General features: G+C 43.5%; 1 pseudogene; it reads left to right on the forward strand.

The window, feature by feature from the left end:
* Positions 1-37: 37 nt before the first annotated feature.
* LOC100586846 lies at positions 38-21961 on the forward strand (annotated as a pseudogene).
* The last annotated feature ends 1802 nt before the right edge of the window (positions 21962-23763 follow it).

Below are 23763 nucleotides of genomic sequence, written 5' to 3' on the forward strand. Positions count from 1 at the left end.
CTTATCCCACGCTCCAAAGGCCCCAGAACGCCCCGGAATGCCCAGGAACTTCCGGGATCACAGAGGTCCAAAGGCCCCGGAACTTCCGGGATCACATAGTTCCGGTCCGGCTGTGAGGAGAAGATGGCGGTGACAGGCGAGGGGAGGGGAAGGAGACTGAGGCACCCGCTCGGTCCCTGCCAGCTCCGCCTCTTTTTGTTTAAGAGAGTTTTTTCTCCTTCTGCATGTATCCTTTGTTGGGAGACAGTTCTTCATAGGTCTTGTGTGCTTGCACATCTTGCAAGTAAGGCACTGTACTGTCCTTTGTTCTGGACTATCTTTTCAAGGATATTTGTATAGAGTGCATCCTTGAAAGACAGAGGTAGTGTCTCCCTCCAAAGAAAAGGGCAAGCATGCTTACTGTCTTTAACATAGTAAAGATAATGTTTACATCTGAAGCAAAGGGAAGGCATACTTACTGTCCACTATAATAAAAATAGTCTCCCTCTGGAGTGAAGGGCAGGAATGATTACTGCCCATTATAAAAGGTTCAGATTCCCTAAGCCCAGGGTTTCTCTCCTATAATGCAATCCACTGCACGTGCAGGTGTTACCTGGTCCTCTTTAGAGTTGCCCTGTGAGAATGCGTTGAGCAGGCTTACAGATTTGGCTGGTAAGAGGACAACAAGCACTGATTAGATTCAGACAGTTTATTACTTACATAGAAAAAGAAACGGCCGGGCGCGGTGGCTCACGCTTGTAATCCCAGCATTTTGGGAGGCCGAGGCAGGCGGATCACGAGGTCAGGAGATCGAGACCACGGTGAAACCCCGTCTCTACTAAAAATACAAAAAATTAGCTGGGCATGGTGGCGGGCGCCTGTAGTCCCAGCTACTCGGAGAGGCTGAGGCAGGAGAATGGCGTGAACCCAGGAGGCGGAGCTTGCAGTGAGCCGAGATCGCGCCACTGCACTCCAGCCTGGGCGACAGAGTGAGACTCCCTCTCAAAAAAAAAAAAAAGAAAAGAAAAAGAAACAACAGCATGGTGTCAGCTCCCTGCATTCCTTGTCCCACAATAAGACACCCAAACAAAAGAGGCCAAATGACAAGAAACATGAGTGTTGGGGCACCCTGTTGCTGAGGAGTCATTTCATTTTTCTTTCTTTCTTTCTTTTTTTGTATTTTTTTGAGACAGTCTCGCTCTGTTGCCCAGGCTGCAGTGCAGTGGGGCATGATCTTGGCTCACTGTAACCTCCACCTCCCGGGTTCAAGTGATTCTTCTGCCTCAGCTTCCCGAGTAGCTGGGATTACAGGCACACATCACCACGCCAAGCTAATTTTTGTATTTTTAGTAGAGACAGGGTTTCACTGTCTGGAACTCCTGACCTCAAGTGATCCGCCCGCTGCGGCCTCCCAAAGTGCTGGGATTATAGGCGTGAGCCACCGCGCCAGAGGAGCCATTTCTATACTGCCGCTAAGTAGTTTTATAGCCTGCAGCTTAGCCTCCCTAAGAGAGAGGGGACAAGCTGGAAAGTCCCACACCTCATTGGAACCAAGAGGCGATGAGAAACTCCCTCAAGATAGACAGCCGACGGGGCCCGGGCACCGAAGTTGCCGGCGGCCGTGCGGCCTCCCAGGCAGGCCCACAGTCACGTGCGGGGACCCGGGGTCGGGCAGCCGGGAGGGGGCCCCGCGCACAGCTGCAGAGCTCTGCGGCCTGTACTACCAGGTCGGGTAGCGGCTGCGGCGCCTGCAGGACCAGCTGGCCGCCCGCGACTCCCTCATCGCGTGCCTCCGCGCCCGGCTGGCCGCGCTGGAGGGGGACACTGCGCCGTCCCTGGTGGACTCGCTGCTGGAGCAGGTGGCGCGCTTCCGGGAGCAGCTGCAGGGGCAGGAGGACGGCACCGCGGAGGCCTAGATGCGCCAGGAAATTGAGAGGCTTACTGAGCAACTAGAAGCGAAAGAGAGGGAGATGCAGCAGCTGCTGAGCCAGCCACAGCACGAGCGAGAGAAGGAAGTCGTCCTGATGCGGAGGAGCATGGCGGAGGGGGAACCCGCCCACCTCGCCAGTGACGTTCTGTGCCGCTCCTTGGCCAATGAGACCCACCAGCTGCGGAGGACGCTGACCTCCACTGCCCACATGTGTCAGCATCTGGCCAAGTGTCTGGATAAAGGACAGCATGCACAAAGGAACGTCAGGGAGAGAAGTCCTGAAAGTCAGAACATACAGGTAGGGACACCTCTGTCCAGAGTGTTAATGAGGAAGAAAATCGACTGTTAAAACAGAAGGTGACTCACGTTGAAGACCTCAATGCCAAGTGGCAGCGATACGATGCCAGCAGGGACGAATACATGAGGGGGCTCCATGCACAGCTCAGGGGGCTGCAGACCCCCCATGAGCCCGAGCTGATGAGGAAGGAGATCTCCCGGCTCAACAGATAGTTGGAAGAGAAAATAAACGACTGTGCAGAAGATCTTCCCCCATGCTTGGGGAGGATCACAGGGCCTTCTGCCACGGCTTGGATCGGCTTGCAGTTGAGCTTTGCTTATATGGCCTATGAGGATATATGCACGGTTTTCAGGGCACCAGCACAGAGGAGTTCCCCTACGTAATCGGGGCTCAAGAAACTGGTGTCAAAATGTTGATATCTGGTGACTGGCCTTTCTACAGTAAAACGCTGTCCATCTCTGAGTGTCATGTTTTCTACCAGATTCCATGAAACTGTGGTGGGCTTACTTGTTAGCTTGTTGAGTAGGACAAAATCTCAGACTTTTTATAGTTCTTGACAGCTTTAGTGAGGAGGGTGGGATACTGACAGAGACATGGCTTTCTAGAAGGAGAAGGATGAGGATATTGTGGGTAAATTTAATGAAATTTGAGGGCCGGGCGTGGTGGCTCACACCTGTAATCCCAGCAATTTGTGAGGCCAAGGCAAGCAGATTGCTTGAGCTCGGGAGTTTGAGACCAGCCTGGGCAACATGGCAAAACCCCGTCTCTACGAAAAATACCAAAATTAGCTGGGTATGGTGACGTGTGCCTGTGGTCCCAGCTACTTGGGAGGCTGAGGTGGGAGAATCGCTCCAGCCTGAGAAGTTGAGGCTGCAGTGAGCCAAGAGCGCACCACTGCACTCCAGCCTGGGCAACACAGCAAGACCCTGTTTCAAAAAAGAAAAGAAAAGAAAAGAAATTTGAAGAAAGTTGCTGAAATATGTTGATCAAATTATCTGCTCAACTAGGCCATAAATAGTTCTTTGCTTTATTGCCTGTTCATGATGGGGATTGAAGAGGTGGATGCAGGCTGAGTACCAGGAAGCAGGTTCAAAGACCCCTGCTCAAATGGTGCACTGGTTCTTGCTAACTCTCCTGCAGGTGTAGAACTTCCTGAACAATTTGGAGTTAGCCTCAGGTTTGCCCCACTGTAACAACTAGTACTAGGTATTGTCTGGTGCACATAAAAGATTCTGCCCTCTTTTAGACAACAATTGCAGAGATGTGTGGAAGGAGGGAAATTCATGACCACTATGGGCAGAAACCAGGCACATCTTTAGGAGTTTGGCTGGTTCACTTGGGAGATGAGGAAGTGGGGCTAGTAATGCTTGTCAAGGAAGAATGGCAACGTAAACTGGGTCTTATGGCTCAGCCCCTCCTGTGGCCCATCGTGTCTGCCTTAGATCCACTAGGAGAGAAGAGTGGAAGGTCTTAGAGGTTTTTATTTTTTTGCAATAGATCCTGGTTGCAATAAGGGAGCTGTGGGCCTTTCAGGGAGATTTCCCTGAGACAGACAAACTCCTATGGGAAACCGTAGATGAGGCATTGAGTAGTATTCAGGCTCTCACTGCCTTGAATTTGGGTTTACAATGCTGGCAAAGGTGACTCACTGGAGAATGAGAAGCTGACCCAATCAAACCTAGGTAGATGCTGCTGCCCTGGAAAACTTCCCTTGTGTTGAAACCAGGTGAGAACATAAGAGATGTTATCTTGGTGAAGGGGCAGCAGAGGCCCTGAATTAAAGTGGAATTCTCAAAGAAGGTTGCTGCTGTGCAAGACTGGGTCAAGTCAGCTAGGGGTCACAAACCCAATAGCTTCAGCTAGAAAACATGCAGCTATGACTGAGTGAAGGGGTCTCCAAAGCTGAAATTGATAGTGTCAACCATCAGGATCTCTACTCAGTCAGTGTAAAGTGTGAGTAGGAAAAAACACTGAAAATTTTTTTGGTTGCACCATAAGCTTCTGCCACACTCCCTAAATGCAAAGTTTTTTATTTAATAGCTTAGAGCCACTCTCTCCCTCCATGTCCCTGATCCCTCCCCACCTCTCTACCCCAAACTCAGCTAGTTTAAAAAGAAAGATTATTAGAGGTGGGGCCAAGATTTTCCTGACCCTAAAGAAAATTGAAAACTATATCTACTCATCCAAGGGGAATTTGGGGAAAGTGAGGAATTCAAACTGCTATGGCTCTGTTGAACACAGGTGCTCAAGTCACTATCCTACCCAGACATGAGGAAGGCAAAAGCCCTCAGATCCAGCTAATGGTGCTTAGGCAGGGTTCACAGTGAAGACAGAAATCTAACTTGTGGGTAGGGTCCATTGGGCCAATTCAATGTACTGTGATTGTTACTTCTGCATCTGAATGTACAGTAGGAATTGATGTATTGTATCCCCATCCCATAAGTACCAGGGTTGGGTGAGGGGAGATTTTCAGGATTCAGAAGAGTGGCATATAGAGAAATGTTTATGGAAGGTATACATTGCTTCTCAGCCCACCTCTCTGTCTCCTCCCTGATGGTCCAACAGAAGCTAAAGAACCCCAGGAAGAGAAAGGGAAATCATAGCCTTGATTAAGGACTTTAAGGCATCAGAGGTGGAAAATAAGACATTATCTCAATATAATAACCCTGTATGGCCAGTGAAGCAGGTGGTGAAGGCTTAGAGTAGATTATTGCTGACTGATCTGTTTTTGCTTTCATAGCCATGGCTGTTCCAGATATTGCAACTGCAAATTAATCCATTACACAGGCTGATAACACCTGGTTTGCTGTCTTAGACTTTTACCAGCACCTTCTCCCTGACACTTGAGGATCAATATCAGTTCACATTCATGCAGCAAGGCCTCCAATATACGTTTATAGGCATTCCCCTAGGGGTACCTAAGTTCTCCTGCCATTTGTCACCAGTGGGTGAGTCAGGATTTAGCATGAGTTCTTCTACCTTTTGATGTCTGAAGCTTTCACTATACAGATGGTGACTTGTTGGCTTACCAACAAAATTTCTTGGAGCTATGTGGATGGATTTATAACACCCAATCCCTGTGGTGGTCATGGAAAAACTGCTATCTCTTTGGTCCCCTAAATCAAAAAGGAAGTCCAGTACCTTATTGGACTCTTAGAGTATTAGAAACAGTATGTGCCCCACTCAGTCATGCTACTTGATCTTTATATCAGTGAACCTGCCAAATCAGCATCCTTTGAGTGGGGCTTAAACCAATAAATTGTGTTTGAAGCTGTCCTGCAAGCTGTGGCATGCTGTCTACCTTTAGGGTGCTATAAACTTAATGATCATGGCAGATGATTTTGCTGATTGAAGTCTCTGACAAAGGGAGGCAGCTTCCACCCAGAAATACCGCTTGGGGTTTGGGACTAGTCTCCCTGATATGGTTACTAGAAACAACCCTTTTGAAAACCAGCTATTAGCTTGCTACGGCTCGTGTCAAAACTGAACACCTGCCTCATGGAGGCCTTATGACTCTCCAGCCTTATATTCCCATTTTGGGGTGGGTTAACTCAAACTCAGTGACTAACAGATCGGAATGGGCCCAATAAGCTTCCCTTGTCAAAAGGAAATGTATTCAAGAAAGCAGCTGACCTGGTCCAAGCAGCATCTTGACTTAGATGAAAAAGTAACAGTTATCCCCATTCAATTATACCTCATTTGGTTGCCTGAAGCAAAACCACTGACTCCATGGGACCGTTGATTCACAGAAGTTTCTCTAATGCCTGGGCCTGGTTCACTGATGGTTCAACTAAACTGAAACCCAATAGTGTCTACTGGAATGCTGCAGCTATTCGACCTCACCACCAGCTATGCAGAAGCAGAAATGAATGTGGCTCCACTTAATGGGCAGAAAACAAGGCCATCCTCATAGCTCCAACCAATACTTCCTTTGATGAACCTTGTTATGGTTTTACTGACTTCTTGACTATTGCCGATGGCCTATTTGTTTGGTTTGCCACATGGAAAGTGATAGCTTGACAGTTTAAAGACATCTTTCTCTGGGGCCATGTACTGTGGAAACAAATCATGGCTGGCTGATCAAACCATCTGGGTCACTCATGTAGATGCCCATGGAAAGGCCTGTTCTCTGATGAGACCAAGCAAGCTGCTAATCAAACCTGCACTGCCCAGATTACCACCATTGCTGCCTAGATTAGACATGGCAAGACAGCCACCCTCATAAACTGGGCACAAAATGAAGGACTTTATGTTTCTGATGCCGAGGCTATCGTGGCATACCAGACTTGGGACTCCTCTCTCATAGCGAAGGAGCCCACATTGCACAGGGCGCTGCTCCTGCAAGATTGACCGCACCACATTGGACCTTTGATCCCCTCTTGGGCCTATCAGCAGGGCCTCATTGCTGTTGACACTTTTTCAGGTTACTGTGTTGCTTTTCCAGTCTGATCAGCAGAGTCCAAACAAATCACTGTGACCCTTGAAACTAATCTATGTCATGTGATCAGCTTCCCAGACCATTTGCAGGCTGACAATAATGCCCCTTTTATTGCAAAAGCCACACACAATGGGCTGATTGTCAAGGTATTCAATGGACCTTCCATGCTCCCTACCATCCAAAGCCATCTGGTATTGTGGAGTCTGACCAACCTTCTCCAAAATCTACTTTAAAAGATTTCTGGCCGGGCACGGTGACTCACGCCTGTAATCCCAGCACTTTGGGAGGCTGTGGTGGGTGGATCACGAGGTCAGGAGATCGAGACCATCCTGGCCAACATGGTGAAACCCCGTCTCTACTAAAAATACCAAAAAATTAGCTGGGTATGGTGGCACACGCCTATAATCTTGGCTACTCGGGAGGCTGAGGCAGGAGAATAGCTTGAACCTGGGAGGCAGAGATTGCAGTGAGCGGAGATCACAAGATCACGCCACTGCACTCCAGCCTGGCAACAGAGCGAGACTCCATCTCAAAAAAAAAAAAAAGATTTCTGACTCTACTTCCCTCACCTCCTCCTGGTCTACATGCCTTAATAAGGCAATTTGTCATTGAACGCAGTTGTCCCCAGAAAAAAAAACTGTCCCTTCTCAGCTATTGCCTAAGTAATGATCAGGACAAAGGGGTGGGGTTTATAGAGATCTATTTTGAAAATTCAATACTTTTGTAATCATTTCTAGGCATGCTGCCTCTTTCTTTCCCTTAAGGGAAACCCAAGCCAGCCTGGTTGGTTTACTCTCTGTATGGCAGCTCAGCTCAAAATGGACCTAAAGTATTGAAACTTAATTCTAGTTCAGCCATCTGGATCTCTTGCTGGACTGCCATCATCTAGATCATAAAGGATAATGACCACTTGGCTGAGTACACTGCTCACCGGCCCCTCCACCCTACAATGACCCACATGGGTCCAAATAGGACCACCAAAGTCCTATTTGGAAAAAGAAGAATTAGAAACACTAGTAGTCATTGGTCCGTAGTGATTGTTAAGCCCACTTAGCAGGAAATGCAAAGATTCCCAGCCTTGACCAGATTATCTGACTGTCCTGGATTCTGCTGATGGAAAAAAAATTATCTTGACCACTATCCTCTGGGGAGCCTGGCTTTGCTCTCTGGGATGTTCTTCTTTGTCCATTATTCCCCATCATTACATATGAAGAAGGAGTTGAGGAAATAACCTTCTTGGGAGCTGTATGATTTTCACAACTCGGTCCTTGCTGTTCCAAGTTTTCTCAAATATTACCATCCTCTGTGCTATATGGAGTTGGCAGTGCTGAATTAATAATGTTCCACTATTGTCTCTGTGATTTCCCCAGCCATTGGTACTTACTTTGCAAGTTTTGATGCTGACGCTTTCTTGATCCTACCGAGAAAATATGAACTGTCACTAATATAAAATTCATGCCTTGCTGTTCTGCGCCTTTTTGCAAATACAGTACATTTTCATTTCAATGCCAAATGATGGTGTAATATTTTTGAAAATATTTTAAATGGCAACTGAACATGTATTGTATCAACAGTACATATAATTTTTTTTTTTTTTTGAGACCGAGTCTCACTCTGTCGCCCAGGCTGGAGTGCAGTGATGCAGTCTTGGCTCACCGCAACCTCTGCCTCCCAGGTTCAAGTGATTCTCCTGCCTCAGCCTCCCGAGTAGCTGGGACTACAAGTTGTGTGCCACCACACCTGGTTAATTTTTGTATTTTTAGAAGAGATGGGGTTTCACCATATGGGCCAGGCTGGTCTCAAACTCCTGACCTCAAGTGATCCACCCGCCTCAGCCTCCCAAAGTGCTGGGATTACAGGTGAGAGCCACTGTGCCCAGCCGACAGTACATATAATTCAACTTAAGTGATGACAATATGACTTGCTATGGCTAAATCCCTGTGTGTTTCAACAAATACATCAGAACAGATGCTTGACGAACAGGGATTGTAATTCACCATCACTTGTAAAATACTCCTGTTTTCTAGAATGTTAAAATGTAAAAAAAGTGCGTCTTAAAGTTGATGAAATATGAAAGTAGGTGTCCATTTAGTTTGCTTCCAGTCACTTTTATATGGCAGGATCCACAATCAAAGTAACTTCCTGGACATAATTCTTAGATCTGCTTTACTCTTTGCTTCCTTATTGTTTCCATGACTCTCATCTCTTATTAAAGGCAGCTAACTTGATGTGATCTGAAGCAATAGACTCTGGGGGGAGGAGTGATTATCATAATCTGATTCTTACCTCAGTGCTGGATCCATTGTTTGTCTTAAGCTTGACATGGAGGTTTCAATGAGTCTTGAAATATTAGGTTGATGCAAACGTAATTGTGGTTTTGGACCATGAATTTTAAATCATTATAACTAGGCTCAAACACATTTTTGTTCACCAAAATAAGAACCATTACAATCAACATTTTTTTGCCAATGAGAAAGAAGTTTGTTTATTCCTGTAGCATTAAAAATCCATGCTTCGGGATCTGACAAACTCTTGGAAAGCATTTTCTGCATCCTGCTGGTTGTGGAAGCATTTTCCCTGCCAAAAGCTGTTGAGATGCTTGAAGAAGTAGCAGTCGGTTGGTGAGAGGTCAGGTGAATATGGCAGATGAGGCAAAACTTCGTAGCCCAATTCATTCAACTTTTGAAGCATTGGTTGTGTGATGTGCAGTCGGGTGTTGTTGTGGAGAAGAATTGGGCCCTTTCTGTTGACCAGTGCCAGCTGCAGGCATTGCAGTTTTCACTCCATCTCATCAATTTGCTGAGCATACTTCTCAGATGTAATCGTTTCGCCAGGATTCAGAAAGCTATAGTGGATCAGACCAGCAGCAGACCACCAAACAGAGACCATGACCTTTTTTTGGTGCAAGTTTGGCTTCGGGAAGTGCTTTGAAGCTTCTTTTTGGTCCAACCACTGAGCTGTCATCACTGGTTGTCATATAAAATCCACTTTTTGTCGCACATCACAATTGGGTCAAGAAATGGTTCATTGTTGTTGCATAGAATAAGAGAAGATGACATTTCACAACGACGATTTTTTTTTCACTCAGCTCATGAGGCACCTGCTTATTGAGCTTTTTCACCTTTCCAATTTGTTTCAAATGCCAAACGACCATAGAATGGTCGATGTTGAGTTCTTCAGCAACTTCTTGTGTAGTTGTAAGAGGATCAGCTTCGATGATTGCTCTCAATTTGTTGTTGTCAACTTCCAATAGCTGGTGACTATGTTCCTCATGTTCAAGGCTCTTGTCTCCTTTGCAAAACTTCTTGAACCACCACTGCACTGTACATTCCTTAGTAGTTCCTAGGCCAAATGCGTTGTTGATGTTGTGAGTTGTCTCCACTGCTTTATGACCCATTTGAATAAAATTGCTCGAATTTGCTTTTTGTCTAACATCATTTTCATAGTCTGAAATAAATATTAAATAAACAGCAAGCAGTAAGTCATTGCCAAAAAAAGCAAAAAAATGTGCCTTAAAATGATGTGTAACATAACCACATTTATTTAAGAATGTATTCCAATATCAAATGGCAAATTTCAACAATGCAAAAACCGTGATTACATTGCACCAACCTAATGAACTTTGTTTTCTTTTTTTTCCCCATAAATATTTTGCTTACGTATTGAAATAAACTTTGAATAAGAGGCTTATCTCTTGGGTCCAGAAACAATTAGATTTTCCAATCCCATCAGGCTTTTAATATAAAGATACTCTGTATTCCCCTTCACTTCTGTTTGCAAACTGACCAATTCTTGCCTGAGCTTATCTCTTTCTTGTAATACCTTGCTAAACCACTACCAGTTAGCATTCAGGGTCTTACCGGAGAGCTACTAGTAGGCATGTGGTCTATCTTCTAAGTTATTAAATAATATAGGTAACAGTTTTACCAGTTGTCTTGAGGTTCCCAGCTTTCTGGCTCACACTATTTCTTCATCACATCACTCACTGCCTGAGATTTAAGCAAGTGCTGTAAAATTTAGGTTTTTGTTATAGTAGTGCTCCACTTTCATGGTACCACCTGTTGTAGTAGTTAAGGCAGGCCTAGCTGCTGTAACAAAAAGGCTCCATCAAATTTAGAGGCTTAAAAAACAAAGAAGTCTGTTTCTCTCATGTCACATTGTAACCTGAGGCTTCTAGGTTTCCACATAGTCAGACAGTGATCCAGACTTCTGACAGATCTGCCATGTTTAATATGAGAATTCCAAGGTCACTGTAGTCATTTTCATTCTAGCCAGTGGAACAGGAGATGGAGGAATCATCCAGGGCCAGGAACTGTCTCTTAAGCAATAGACTTGTACTCATTATTTCTGCTCAAATTCTACTGATGAGAACTCAGACCTATGGTCACATTATTGACCTAAAGAAATAAACTCAAGCAAAATTAATAAAAGTAGAGAGTCTATTTGGGCCAAGGTTGAGGACTGCAGCCCAGGAAACACTGGGAAGTACTCTGTTTGGGCTTTGTTACAAGTAGGATTTTAAAGGCAAAAGGAAACAAAGAGTGGGTTGATATGAAGTTGTTTGATAGGAATCTCATTGGTTTACAGAAATAACATTGATTAGTAATTAGCTATACATTGTTGAACTACAAGTTATGAGTTACGGTGTGCAGAATATGGCATTGTTAGGTTAATTTATGGCTACTTGGCATCTGTCAGTCTAGAACCCACATAGCAAGTGACTTCAAGAGGTGATTACTTATCTCAAACAGAGAGTGAGATGTGACTACTGTCATATTTCATTGCCTCTCTGGGCTTGATAATTTAAAAGGGCTCATATTCCTCAGATAAAAAGTTTCTTTTCTTTTTCAACATGTAGTTTCAAGGTGAGGCAGGAGAATAGGGTCTGGGGGCAGGGAATCTAAGGTTTTCCTAGAACTGAATTAAACGGAAAAACTCCAACTCTCTAAGACTAAGTCAGATACGACAGGAAATATCCTCTTTATTTACACAGGGGGCATGCACGGAGTAAATGACTTTGTAACTTACTTCATCCTCTTCATTGACATAGGGCGTATATCAAGTAACCAATGGAAACCTCTAGAGGGTATTTAAACCCCAGAGAATTCTGTAACTAGGCCCTTGAGCTGCTTGCTCAGACCCAGTCCCATCCTGTGAGGTGTGCTTTCATTTTCAATAAATCTCTGCTTTTGTTGCTTCATTCTTTCCTTGCTTTGTTTGTGTGTATTGTCCAATTCTTTGTTAAAAACGCCAAGAACCTGGACACCCTCCACTGGTACATATTTTAGTGAGCCAGCCAGGAGATAAGCCCAAAGTTTGGGATTTAATTTTCTCCTCTTTCTTTCTGCTCTATACAGGGGAATCTCTCTCTCTCTCTCTTCCTTTCCAACTCAGGACCCTTGGTGGGCAGCGCCTAAACATGGAGGCAACTGCAGGTTTCTGGCTGGGGCCACTCTCCAGTGTTGCCTGAGGGCCAAGGAGTGAAACAGGGTAGTTGCCCTGCCCAGAAAGGGGAAGGACTCTTTTCTATCTTTTCCGGTTTTGGTCCCTGATCCCTACTTGTGGAGCCGCTCCCCCGGGGGGAACTCACACGCATTTCAGGTGACTTAAACCTTTTCTTACGCTAAACTCTTCCCTTCCCCTACTCAATTGGCTAAGGACAAAGGAAACTTACCCAGCCTCCAGTTCCTATCATTACAGTTCATGGCTATCACTCTAGTGGAATGAGAAACACGGGAAAGTGTGGCCTTATCAAATTATAAGGATGCTAAAAGTCGGGATTACACCCAGGAACCAAAGGAAAGCTCATAGTAGGCCGTTGCCTCTGGAGGGAACGCATGCAAAGTGGCACCAGTGCCCACCCCACCTAAGGTTAGAGATGTCTGATGCTAGAAAATTGGACCCCAAAGGGGGACACCCCAGGGGATCCTCCAGACCTCAACCTCCCCAAAGGGGATGCCCTCGGCAGAGATTCTGAGGCCTAGTCCTAAGCCCTCCTTAGAATTTTCTCTCACAGTTGCAATATTGTTTGGCTCCCATATTGTTTAGGATCTGGAATTTGCTGTTGAATGGAAAGTGGGATGGAGTTGCATGTATCCAGGCTTTTGTGCTGCTGTTCTAAGCAGGGGCCTGGTTTACATGTGATGCTCTCCTTTGGTACTATTTGCCCCCAGTGTTCTTTGCGGTCTGGGGAGGTTTGGCCTTTAAAAATCAAACTACCATGGAAACTGCCTTACCCAAAATTTTAGTTCAGAGCCTTTATTGGATTATCTATTAGGGCAAACAAAGTAAAACTGTTAAGCCTGTATTGCTATCTCATGGCTAGAGTTCCGAGGTAAAAGCTATTGGATCTTCATTTTTGTGTGTGTGTGTATACATGTCTAGATGTGTTTAGTTGTATGTACATTTATTGTTATATACTGCAGCTACCAAATTGGCTTATAAGTAAGAGTACTCATAAATTAAGTAAATAAGTCTAAGCAATTTTCATGTTCATGTGACTTAAGTATAACTTTACTAAACAAGCTGGTTTTAAAATTATTGGTAAAATAAAAATAGAAATACCTTCAGAATTGTCAGCATACATTTTTGTCTGGATTTTGTTTGTCTTTGCTAGGTATTTTGAGATGTCAATGTTGGGCATAGAATGTTATAAAGCTACTAACCCAGCCAAAACGAAATTATCTTGGTTTGCGTGACTTTTTTTTTTTTTTGACAAATGAGAGTAATTTAATGTTAACTAAATCTTCTGAGTTACTGGCAAAAATACCTATGTATTTAACTTTGAGGCTCTTACTTAGGATTAGGTGAGCACCCGATGTTCAATGGCTATTAAAAACTGATAGTGTCTAATATTTCAGTTTATAGAAGTAATCTAGATAAACTGTTAAAAATGAAAGAATTGAGTATGGTAAATGAGATAAATGTTTTAGGTAAACTTTTTGTGTAAGTTATGATCTTGAAACTATTTTTGATGCTCATTGAATATCTAGGTAACTTCCAATAAAAAAAGGATTGTGATACGGGGAAATATGTTTCTAAAATTATGGAAAAAGTTTAGATAATAAAATATTCCTTAAAACCTGATAGAGAATTGGAGACATTTGGCTAATTAATATTTTCATAGTTAAACCTCTCAGTCTTAATTAAAGTAAAACAAGAAATATTGTAAAGAAATGCATCATCAGTTTGGCAATTCTTTTTTTAATATAGTTAAGCATGAAGCCGGCTCCACTAAGTGTGGAGCCAAATTTCACATACATGCTTGCATTGCTTCACACTATGTTTACTGTTTTGCATGGATAATGCTGGCACTGTAGTACTTATTGGTCATGTGCCTAGAGTAAATTTCTTGATTGCACACGATGTATGGTGATAATGCTGGACTTAAGGATTAAGCATACTTTTGTAAATGGAAGTTGTGTCATACTTCTCTCTCTCTGCCTAATTTCTCCAAAATTTGTAAACTATTTGTGAATATTCTTAATTCATGTCAATATGTCATAATATGAAGTATTTTAAACATTTAACATATTTAATAGGCTTCCCAAAATCAAATTTCAGCTTCAAGATTGTATTTTCTGATCTCTAACTTTGAGATGCTACATAGGGCCCCTGAAGCATCCAAAACAGAGGTAAGCAGGATTATTTGACATGTTAAGTTACATGGGAAGCATTGTCAGAATAAAAAAATAATATTTAATCTTCTTCAGGTTATATTTTAGCAAGTGATTCAAGAGAACATAAGTCCAATGTTAAGCATAGATTCATGGAGAACCAGGACAGCCACTGAAACTTTTGTTATTAAAGGTTCCAAATTAAATACATATTGGCATGGTGACATATAAGTTGCCAAAATAGTTTTTTTTTTTTTTTTTGGTGTTGGGGTGAAGTCTCGCTGTGTTGCCAGGCTGGAGTGCAATGGCATGATCCTGGCTCACTGCAATCTCTGCCTCCCAGGTTCAAGTGATTCTCCTGCCTCAGCCTCCTGAGTAGCTGGGATTACAGGCATGTGCCACCATACCCAACTAATTTTTGTAGTTTTAGTAGAGACAAGGTTTCACCATGTTGGCCAGGCTGGTCTCGAACTCCTGACCTCAAGTGATCCACTCACCTTGGCCTCCCAAAGTGCTGGGACTATAGGTGTGAGCCACCATACACAGTCTAAAATAGTTTATAACCAATGTTTGGTTTGTCAAATCCATATTCCTGGGAAGACAATCAAAGCTTCAGGTACATTTGGCTATCTGATGGGTGGGCCATTTAAACATTTACAAAGGGATTTCATTCAATTGTCATTTTCTTTTTTTTTTTTTTTTTGAGATGGAGTCTTGCTCTGTCACCAGGCTGGAGTGCAGTGGCGCAATCTTGGCTCACTGCAACCTCCGCCTACTGGGTTCAAGTGATTCTACTGCCTCAGCCTCCCAAGTAGCTGGGACTACAGGCATGTGCCACCATGCCCAGCTAATTTTTGTATTTTTAGTAGAGTCGGGGTTTCACCATGTTGGCCAGGATTGTCTCAAACTTCTGACCTCAAGTGATTTGCCTGCCTCAGCTTCTCAAAGTGCTGGGATTACAGGCGTGAGCCACTGTGCCCGGCCAATTGTCATTTTCAATGCATGTTTTCTGGCTGTATAAAAGCTTTCCCCTGCAAGAGGGCTGATGTTATAACAGTAGATTATTATGCTACGTTGTATTTTCACCAGGTAAACAAAGGTTTTTATGGTTCATGGAGGACAATCAAACCCTTCACAATCTCAAACCCAAAGAGTGGATCTTCTGAGAACATCTACCGTAAAGGCTATAGTTACACAACAGACTTTAAATTATTTTGTGAAAGTTATGATAGAATTGGCTGAATAAAGAAGTATCTGAGCAGCTGCTGGCACTTGTGGTCTATGGAGAAATACATCAAATGAAAATTATAGAGATTCAGTGGTAGGGGATTAATGAAGAGATTGCTTAGTTAAGTGAGTAGATTCTTTATCTAGCTCATTCTTTGATCTATTTGATTTTAGGTGGTTTGGATTATTGGGACCCTGGGTAAGGATCAAACTCCAAACTCTTATTATTATCCTGATAGTCATAATAATAGTCTCCCTTGTGAGCTGTATTTTCTCAAAGGTTTTAAATGTTTGTATGCATTCTAGAGATGTCTAGAATGTCAAATGGTCTTTCTTCAACTGGAACGACAAGAGCTGAAAGAAATGTGTGACCAGGAGGACGCTGTAACTTATGAATGACATGCTGAGATGGGAAACCCAAAATGATGGTAACTGAGAGTGACGCTAAGGCCCTAAGTTTTGGTCACACTCACCCAAATGAGAATCTGACCAAAAAGGGGCAATTTTTTTGAAACAAAATTCTGGGAGGCCATTGTTTTGTACTGAGCTCATGCATTAGGCCCCAATAAACCAAACCAAAATGGAGTCATTTGTGCTAAGACTTTAAGAAAACACTTAGATCCTAGAACAGACCAGGTTGTTTTTCTCCTGCAAATCTCTATAACAAACATTCCTGACAGCATAGGTATCCAACCCCTGAAGTTCCCATTAAATCTTTTTTTGTTGTTTTTCCTGAGACAGAGTTTCACTCTTGTTGCCCAGGCTGGAGTGCAGTGGCATAATCTTGGCTCACTGCAACCTCCACCTCCTGGGTTCAAGCAATTCTCCTGCCTCAGCCTCCTGAGTAGCTGGGGTTACAGGCTCCTGCCACCATGCCCAGCTAATTTTTTGTATTTTTAGTAGAGATGGGGTTTCATCATGTTGGTCAGGCTGGTCTCGAACTCCTGACCTCAGGTGATCTGCCCGCCTCGGCTTCCCAAAATGCTGGGATTACAGGCATGAGCCACTGCGCCTGGCCCCCATTAAATCTTTTAACCAAATTGCTTTCCTCTTGCCTAGAGACCATCAAGCTTCAGATGGTCACCAGTTCCAGGTGAAGACACCACCCCTGGCCATCAGGGAGCTACCCTATCTCCACTAGACAGAGCAGGGTGAGAGTTCCCCGATCCCCAGTAGGTAGGGACTACGCTCCAAACCAGCATGAAGCAGTTGCAGAAGAAAGACGATTGGTCCCTCTGCGTCCCATGAAGATTTATGAGGATCATGTTTCTCGGGGGGAAATGAGGCAGGAGAATAGGGTCTGCAGTCAGGGAACCTAAGGACTTCCTAGAACTAAATTAAACGGAAAAACTCCAACTTTCTAAGAAAGACCAAGTCAGCTATGACAGGAACTATCCTCTTCATTTACATAGGTTGTACACCAAGTAAATGACATTGTAACTTTACTTCATCCTCTTCATTTACATAGTGTGTACACTCAGTAACCAATGGAAACCTCTAGAGGGTATTTAAGCCCCAGAAAATTCTGTAACCAAGCCCTTGAGATGCTTGCTCAGGCCCACTCACATCCTGTGGAGTGTGCTTTCATTTTCAAGAAATCTCTGCTTTTGTTGCTTCGTTCTTTCCTTGCTTTGTTTGTGTATTTTGTCCAATTCTTTGTTCAAAACGCCAAGAACCTGGACACCTTCCATTGGTAACAAAGAGAGACTAGGAAATTTAGTCCCTACTTGGGTAGCCATATATCAGTTACTATAATGGAGAGAATAGATTTTGGGGGACAGACAGCAATTTCCATCACAGGATACAATTTCCAACATTTTAAAATTGAAATTTTAAAATGAAATATGTATCATTTTATCAAATGTATCCAATGGTTGCTGAATTCTGCAGTGATTTAATATCCACTGCTAAATTCTGTAGTGGTTTAATATCCACCATTGTCAATTTTTGTAAATACTTGAACGAGCTCTTCTTTAACAGCTGGATATGTTATATTATTCCTTTCTCTCCTAGAAGTCATAATTCTATTTCACCTCCTCCATGAAATGTTATGCTAATGTAATATATTTTAGGTTTAAAAACCTTTTATTAATCATCCTTTCATACTTCTATGAAAGCAAAAATATGTGTGTACCTATGTATGTGTACATAGGTATATAAAAATATAGATATATTGAAAATTAAAATAAGTGTTTAATTTTCTGTGATCAAAAGGCTCCAAGTATTAAATAATTGTTCTTCTAGATTAAGTTACCATTATAATAATTAGTCATACCCAGTTGATCAAAACTACATAAATTTATTACAGATTTAAAAAATTAATTATTAAACCTTTATTTAAAACACATTGCTTGTAAGTTGGATGGGCTTTTTTAATAGTCTATGTATCCATGGATGACTAGTATTTATTGCTAAAATGAGACATGTTGAAAATCAATTATCCCTATTTTTCATTTTTGTAGATGAAAGTGTTGAGAAAAATTATCCATATAAATAAGTAAATAGTAATGAAAGAAGTTTTGTTATAACAACATTACTTAATTTTTTGAACTTCTTGTCTCAAGGAGTGCAAAGAAGAGATGACTATGATCAGGGCACACACAAAGTGGAACATTTAATAGGAAACTCTTTTTCTATAACACTGGGACCCTACAGGCAGTACCACCGTGTTGCCCAACAATAGAACAATAGAAAGCACCTCCATTCATACTGTAGTCTACAACATGTTCACTGAAAATGTGAATATGGTGCTTTCTGGAGTGAAACAATATGGAGCCCCCACCCAAAGAATTTATTCCTTTAAGGTAAAGGTGAACAGGAAGTATACCTCAACTTCAGGGAACATTAAAGAAAATAGAATGTTTTGATTTTCTATGGAAAAAATTATAAAACTATTAGGAAATATTAAAGATCTAAATGAAATGAGAAATATACCATGTTCATGGGTTAGAAGACTAATATTGTAAAGATGTCACTTCTTCCCCAAGTGATCTATAGATTCAATGTAAACCCAATCAAAACCCCAAGAAGCATTTTGTGGAATCTGAGAAGGTGCTTCTAAAATTTATAAGGAAGTGCAAACAGACAAGAATATAAAAATTACTCCCGAAGGAAAACAAGGCAAGGAGAACTGCTCTACCAGATGAAAAGTCAATATAAAGGTATAGTAATTGAGGCAGTATGGTATTGTACTACAGATAAAGAGATCAATGGAACAGAATAGAAAGCCTAGAAATAGGCCTACACAATCACAAACACAATATACAGCAGAGGTGTATTTCAGATCAGTGAAAAGAGATGCATTTTTCAATAAATTGTCTGAGACAATTGGATCTCTGTGTGTAAAAGAAAAAAAATAAATTGTGCTCCTATCTCACACCACACACAAAAATCAATTCCATGTAGACTAAAGACACTGCCAAAAAAATTTACACATCTTTTTTTTTGAGACGTAGTCTCACTCTGTCGCCCAGGCTGGAGTGCAGTGGTGCAATCTCGGCTCACTACAAGCTCCGCCTCCTGGGTTCGTGCCATTCTCTTGCCTCAGCCTCCCGAGTTGCTGGGACTACAGGCACCTGCCACCACTCCCGGCTAATTGTTTGTACTTTTAGTAGAGACGGGGTTTCACCTCATTAGCCAGGATGGTCTCGATCTCCTGAACCTGTGATCTGCCTGCCTCGGCCTCCCAAAGTGCTGGGATTACAGGCGTGAGCCACCACACCTGGCCTACACATTTTTTTTCTCTCTTGACAGACCAGAGTAAAACATTTCTGGTTAAGGGAGGGGAATTCAAATCCCTTTTTATTCATTTATTTCAAAAATGGTGTATGCCAAAGACAAATAAGGGTGTCTTGGTCACATACTGCTCCAGGCTCTGTCATAATCTCTTTGGGCTCTGTAGCTTATGTTTAAGGCTTGGCAACAGGCAGACACAGAGAAGGAAAACTATCTCTGCTGTCAATGCCAGAGCAACCATACCTAGTTCTGCTTTCCCTGCCCCACTGTTGCAGAACTTCATTCGTTAGTTCAGCTAAAACCAGGTGGTTGTCCTACAGCAAGGAAAATTTAGGCATGTGGACACATTGAAGGGTGAATACAGCAGGATTTTATTGGGTGAAAAGGGAAAAAATGAAAAAAAAAAAAACCCCAGTAAAGTGAGATGGAGTCCTGCTAACAGGCCCCCCGCCTCACAGATTGAATCCCAGGCCACCACACAGGAACTGAAGAGGCCAGACTCCTCCCCACTGCAAACAGCGTAAACTTCCCCTGGCTCCCCTCTGTTCTCCCAGGGCACAGGCCAGTCGCAAGTTCTCTGGGGACCCTTTCCCTTATCTTCCTCCTGCATCTATCACTGCTTTAGCAAGAGACAATTGGTTCCACAAAGCCACATCCATATGAGTAGTGTCAAGGAAAGCAATAATTGTTATCTGATGAGATAAAGCTATGTGGAGACAACCAGACTAGATAATTCCGCTCAATAAATATGGATGGGATCAGATCTGGCTTTTTCCACTTCCCAGATTCACTCCATAAATGCCAACCTTCCCAATCTCAGAAACAGTAGAAAGGGGGCAAAGTAAAAGATCATTATGGTCTAAATTGCTAAATGGTTTGAACTTACATTTTCAGTAGGTTGGGATTACTGCACCTGCTGTGTTCCCATCTGCCACTTTTCTCTCTGCCTTTTAACTGAAGTGATGAACTTCTGAGGAAAGAGGTGATGACTCACCCTAGAGTCCCAGGCTCTCAATGTGAGGAGGCATCAGTAACTGTTGATGGGACTAGGGAACTCTGCCTCCACTTGGCTCTGCTATTCCAAAGTGGTCAGGACTGACAGCTGCTAGGCAATTCCTGCCTCAGACCCCAAGATGGAACTGCAGCAAAGTTCTAATATGGAGATCAGCTCTTCTCCTGCGTACCTTTTCCACTGCAGGGAGTTCAGTGGAATCAGCACTCACCTGATCATCTATCCCAGATGTCTGTTGTCCTTCAGCTCCATACTAACCTTCTGTGTTATACCACTAGGGCTGGAAGCCTACAGTCCACATTTCCCAGACTCCCTTGGCAGCTGGGTTGTGGTTGGGTTCTGACAACAGGAGGCAGTCATGTTAGATTAGAAAGCAGTAAGAAGGCGGAAGCCATTCTATCTGTGGAGTTGCAGTGGCAGCAGTGGTCCAGGTAATACCAGCAGCAAGTACCTGCTCATGATCTTCAGTTCCTGGGTGGCAGCAACTTCCTGATATTTGGCCAACAGCTTCTCCCCCTGGAATAGAAACAGTTTTTGTTTGTTTGTTTGTTTTTGAGACAGAGTCTTGCTCTGTTGCCCAGGCTGGAGTGCAGTGGCACGATCTCGGCTCACTGCAACCTCCGCCTCCCAGGTTCAAGCAATTCTCTTGCCTCAGCCTCCTGAGTAGCTGGGACTACAGGCGTATGCTGCCACACCCGGCTAATTTTTTTTTTTTTGTATTTTAGTAGAGACAGGGTTTCACTTTGTTGCCCAGGATGGTCATGAACTCCTGAGTTCAGGCAATCCACCTACCTAGGCTTCCCAAAGTGCTGGGGTTACAGGTGTGAGCCACCGCACCCGGCCAATGGATGTTAATTGAGCACTTACTAAGTGCACAGCAGAGTATGGCCTGGGATATAAGGATGTTTGACTTGACCTTTGACAGTCTAGAAGAGATGATTAGAAACATCTACAGATAACTAATGCAAGTTTCAGAAAAATAAATGTCATAAAAAAGGATGTATTTCTGAAACCACCAGATCTTTTCTGAACAGTCTCAGCAGGCAATAGCAACGATAATAATAGCAAGGTGCTAAGTGTCCTAGATACTTATCTCCTGACCCACTATTATGTCCACTGAGAAAAAAAAAGAAAAAAATTATCTTATAAAAAATCATTGAAAAATGGAATTTTATATAGTCGTGCTCCTTGTAACGACATTTTGGTCAACAATGGACTGCATGTATGAGAGTGGGGCCATAAGATTGTAGCTGAGAAATTCCTGTCATCTGGTGACATTGTAGCCATGGTAACATCATAGCACAAGGCATTACCTTTTCTATGTTTAGATACACAAATATGTACCATTGTGCTACAATTACATGCAGTATTCAATACAGCCACAGACTGTTCGGGTTTGTATCCTGGGAACCGTAGGCTATACCTTATAACCTAGGTGTACAGTGGGCTATACTTCTAGGTTTGTGTAAGTACCTCCGTGATGTTCACACAAGGACATAATAGCCTAATGACACATTTCTCAGAACATATACCTGTCCTTATGTGATGCATGACTATATTTATTTCATTTGCTCAGAGCGAGCCTGGAAAAAAGAAAGTTGGGGTGAATGAAATTCAGATAGACCTCAGCAAGAGTGGAAAGACACTGAGCTCAGCAGTATGGACCACAGTGGTAAATTTGGACATTAGAACAAAGCCCATGGAGCTCTGTTCATTAGTTTCTTGAGGACTTGAGGTCCCTCCAACCCATGCTGCTGGCTTCCCTGAGGGTGGTGCTAGCTGGTCACAAGTCTGTAAGTTATGCCGAGTTGTCTATCCTCTGGGGTCGCTGGCTGGGAATAGTGGGAGAAAGGAGTCTCTGTACTTTAATCATGCTGTGACCCTCTCAGTAGAACGTTCTGGGATTGAAACCACCATTGCAAAATTATAACTGAGACAGTGAAAGACCTAACTAACTCCTGACGTCCAAGCTGTCCTTGTTCTTTCCTGGGCGTAGGCCAAACTAACTTTGGGAGGAAATTAGTTTATACTCTATTGTTTAAAACGAAGAGGATAACAGCCCTTTCCCAAAACAAACCCCCTTCTTGCCTGGAACTAAACTGCCTTTGTTAGACTAACAAATTAGCCACAAGATTAGAAATTATGATTTAGGAGTCATGCAGCTGGAGGCTGCAATATTCTGACCCTCCCTAAATTGCTCCTGGGGATAACATCACTATTACAAAACCCAAGATCAATGCTTGAGGTATTTTGCAGACTCTGCACTAAAAAGATCAGCTGGCACCACCCTGATTGACAAACTGGCTCCTCTGATCTTGTGGCCCCCACCCAGGAACTGACTCAGAGCAAGAGGACAGCTTTGACTCCCTATGATTTCATCTCTCACTCAACCAATCAGCACTCTTGTCTCACTGGCCCTCGCCACCCACCACATTGTCCTTAAAAACTCTGATCCCCAAATGTGCGCGGGGAGACTGATTTGAGTAATAATAAAACTCTGGTTTCCCGCACAGCCGGCTCTGCGTGAATTACTCTTTCTCTATTTCAATTCCTCTGTCTTGACAAATTGGCTCTGTCTAGGCAGTGGGCAAGGTGAACCCATCGGGTGGTTACAGGATGAAGGAAGAATGGAGTCTCTGTACTTTAGTAATGCTGTGACTCATCTATCTGAAACAAGTGAATTTTATTTTCAGTCCAGTGATCCATAATTTAGGGAGGGAAGGGAGAGGAAAATGGACACAGTGTAAATGTAGGAAGATTGTTGGGCTCTTATAAATTTTATCAAGAAATCAAAGTGATTAAGTACAGAGCTGAATCAGAGGGAAGCAGTAGGAGGATGCAGGGATGTCATTGGGCCCTTTTTCCCAAGGCCTAGGAGGCTGCACTCAGCAGAATAGGGCATTAAACCTCCTGAGACACCTGAGAATCATCCAGGAAATCCCATTCTTGGTGAAGTTGGCATTTTCCCTCCATCTTGTAGCCTCCTCCATTTGCCATCTGATATCTGAGGTCTCCTTATGATATGGACAGGAGACAGGAAAATACTGGGTAGAAGAGGGCAGTTCCCCGACAAAGGCCCCACCCTCAAGCCTGAAGACCTGCGGCCCTAAATGAGGACAGGCATTTCTGTTTTTGCGCCCAAAAAGTTACCTTTTGGCCTGCCATGCCCCCCATCCTACCCCTTATGTAAACCCAAGACCTTAGAGGGCACACACACAAGTGGCTGAATGTCGGGACCAGCAGACCAGCGATGGCGGAACACTGTGGCAGAGAGAGAAGAGGAGGGACATCTGGACGCCAAGAGGATTTCGGCTGGGGGTGGTAGGAGATGATTCTGGCCACTGAGTGGCCCGACTCCAGGGGAAGACCACCTTCCCACTCAATCTGCCCCCTTCTGGCTCCCCATCCATCCCACTGAGAGCCACCTCCATCACTCAGTAAAACCTTGTACTCATCCTTTGAGCCCACTTGTGATCTGATTCTTCTGGTACACTGGGCAAGGACTCGGGATACAGAAGGCTATCACAC

This window comes from Nomascus leucogenys, chromosome X, assembly GCF_006542625.1.
Source record: "Nomascus leucogenys isolate Asia chromosome X, Asia_NLE_v1, whole genome shotgun sequence".
Lineage (NCBI taxonomy): Eukaryota > Metazoa > Chordata > Mammalia > Primates > Hylobatidae > Nomascus > Nomascus leucogenys.